General features: G+C 37.7%; 1 pseudogene; it reads left to right on the forward strand.

Moving 5' to 3' along the window:
- The first annotated feature begins 210 nt into the window (after positions 1-210).
- Positions 211-1,334, forward strand: LOC113618422 (RNA-binding protein 3 pseudogene; annotated as a pseudogene).
- Positions 1,335-2,657: the final 1,323 nt, after the last annotated feature.

The raw sequence follows: 2,657 nt of genomic DNA on the forward strand, positions 1-2,657 counted from the left end.
ATTTTACTATTGTGCTGTAAGATTATAATCTGCATTAAAGATAGACAAGTTCTTTTTAATACTTCTTTGATAATATCAAAACTGATAGCCACAATTTGTGATATTAACTTCATCTAAAAATGCATTCCAGATACTCCTGTGAATAGGGAAATCTGTGTGAATTATCCTCTAGTCTAGCCTACAAAAAGAAATGACAGCCCAGTCTCTCGGCTTCTTGGCGGTAGCCGTTTCTTCGGCCTTTTACTTAATTTCCAGGACTTGAATTTACCGCCATGTCCTCTGAAGAAGGGAAGCTCTTCGTGGGAGGGCTCAACTTCGACACTGATGAGCAGGCTCTGGAAGACCACTTCAGCAGCTTCAGACCTATTTCTGAGGTGGTTGTTGTCAAGGACTGGGAGACTCAGCAATCCCGGGGTTTTGGCTTCATCACCTTCACCAATCCAGAGCATGCCTCAGATGCCATGAGAGCCATGAATGGAGAGTCTCTGGACGGTCGTCAGATCCGTGGAGACCACATGGGCAAGTTGGCCCAGGGAACAAGAGGGGGTGCCTTTGGGGCCTATGGGCGTGGTCGCAGCTACTCTAGAGGTGGTGGGGACCAGGGCTATGGAAGTGGCAGGTATGACAGCCGACCTGGAGGATATGGATATGGAAGGTCCAGAGACTATGGCAGCAGAAGCCAGGGTGGTTATGACCACTACTCAGGAGGAAATTACAGGGATAATTATGACAACTGAGATGAGGCATGTACACCTAATGTAGATACACAAGGAATAAAACTTCTTCTGATCCAGCACCATCCCTCCAAATGGCTGTATTTATAAAGATTTTTGGAGCTGCACTGAAACATCTGTTTTAGTTACATCAACTTCTTTTTTTGAGTAGAGCTCCCAAGGTAGCTTGTTAAAGACCTTTCATAAAGTTCCATGTGTTTTTTTTTTTAAATTTTTCTCCCATTTAAAGACAAATTCTGAGACATTTGTGGAGTCTGGATATTTTTTACCAGTTTTTTAGTTGGGGCTCTCAGGAATGTCGGTTCTAGCAAAAAATGTTTGCCCATACTGATTTTTTAAAGTAATGTGCATCTAGGAACATTTTAAACACCTGTACACAATGTTTAATCGTGATTAGGAAGCAATTTCTAACTGTAACTATAAGAAATGAAGAACATGATTACTTAGAGGTGTTTTTTACTCCAGATCTCTGCCTTGACTATATAGAAGTTTCTTAAAAATATCTGTCATTTTTTTCTTAATACTGGAAGAAATAAATATTCTGTTGTGTTTCATGTAGCGTTTAGGATGTCTTTCACCAAGCTGATTAAAAAGATGAAATCTGAAAACAAACAAAAAAACAACAACAAAAAAAGAAATGACAGACAGAAGGTCATTAATGCTAAAAAATATGGAGAGGCATTGAGGTTTTTGGTTTTGGTTTTGATTTTTAACAGAGCATCTATGAATGCATGCATGTCATTTGTCCCAACCTCCAGTTTTGAATTTTTTAGGGGAAGTGTGGAGGAAGATTTGGGCAATGAAGGAGGAAGAGGAAAGGAGGAAATCTAAGTCTCAACCCCATGATCTGCCTCAGTTCCAAGTATACAGATTTTGTTCTTAGTTAGAAACATTTTTGCTCCAAGAGTTAAACATGGTAAAGAAGGTCCACTGGCTAAGAGAAAATGATTTGGGGCTACAAATGTATTCATTCATTTAACAGCACTTAAGTACCTACTATATGCCGCTCCAGATAAAGCTAGGAAACAATATCTGCTCTCAAGTAGCTCACTGTCTAAAAAAGGGGTGGGGAGGGCCAGAATATGTACCATGAGGTATGATACAGTCAAATTTCAACAATATATATATGCACTGGTTACTAAGGAAGAACAGGAGTTAGCAACACTGAGGAAGGAAGAAGGTATTCAACTTAGAACAGTACAAATACACAGGACTAAAAAGGGTCTTGAATCAAAAAACTCAACAGCAAATACCTTGATATATCTGGAATACAGGACTGTGAGTAAATGCAAAACAATCTGACTAAAAAGTAGGTAGGGCTTTTAACACTGTTAAAAAGTTAAGAAATATTATAAACATAAAAATGAGATGCCATTGAAGGATTTTCATATAGTAATAATGCCTATTTTTAAAAAAACACCTAATTCTAGAAGATAAAGCGCAAAGCAAATAAAAATCACGTATCATTCTTAAGAAAATTAACTTATATTGCATTTCTATCATAAATACAAAATAAGAACTCCTTTTTTGTAATATGAGCACAATACCAATAGCAAACTGAAAAAAAAAAGTAAGAATTCCTTAATGACTCAAATACCCAGTTGGTGCTAGAATTCTAAAATAGGGTAATGATATGACCATAATCGCACTGGCAGTGGTATAGAGAGGGGAAAACTGAGGTGGTGGGGACAAAACAAAACAGCAATATGACTAACTAGAATCCTAGTGCAAAATCCCAGACAAGCAGGTATGCCCAGAAGATGCTTGGCTTCTAGTTAGGAAAGCTTCCAGGTGGGAGTTTACCTTTATTCATTCTACTCCATCCATTCACACTAATAGAGTAACTAGTTCTACCTATATTGAAGATGATTAATTTTAACAAAATTCTAGTCAAAAAAATGATTAAGCTTTCTAGAAGGGGAA

Source organism: Aethalodelphis obliquidens, unplaced genomic scaffold (genome assembly GCF_003676395.1).
Source record: "Aethalodelphis obliquidens isolate GAN/ISIS:26980383/991018 unplaced genomic scaffold, ASM367639v1 scaffold5, whole genome shotgun sequence".
Taxonomy (NCBI): domain Eukaryota; kingdom Metazoa; phylum Chordata; class Mammalia; order Artiodactyla; family Delphinidae; genus Aethalodelphis; species Aethalodelphis obliquidens.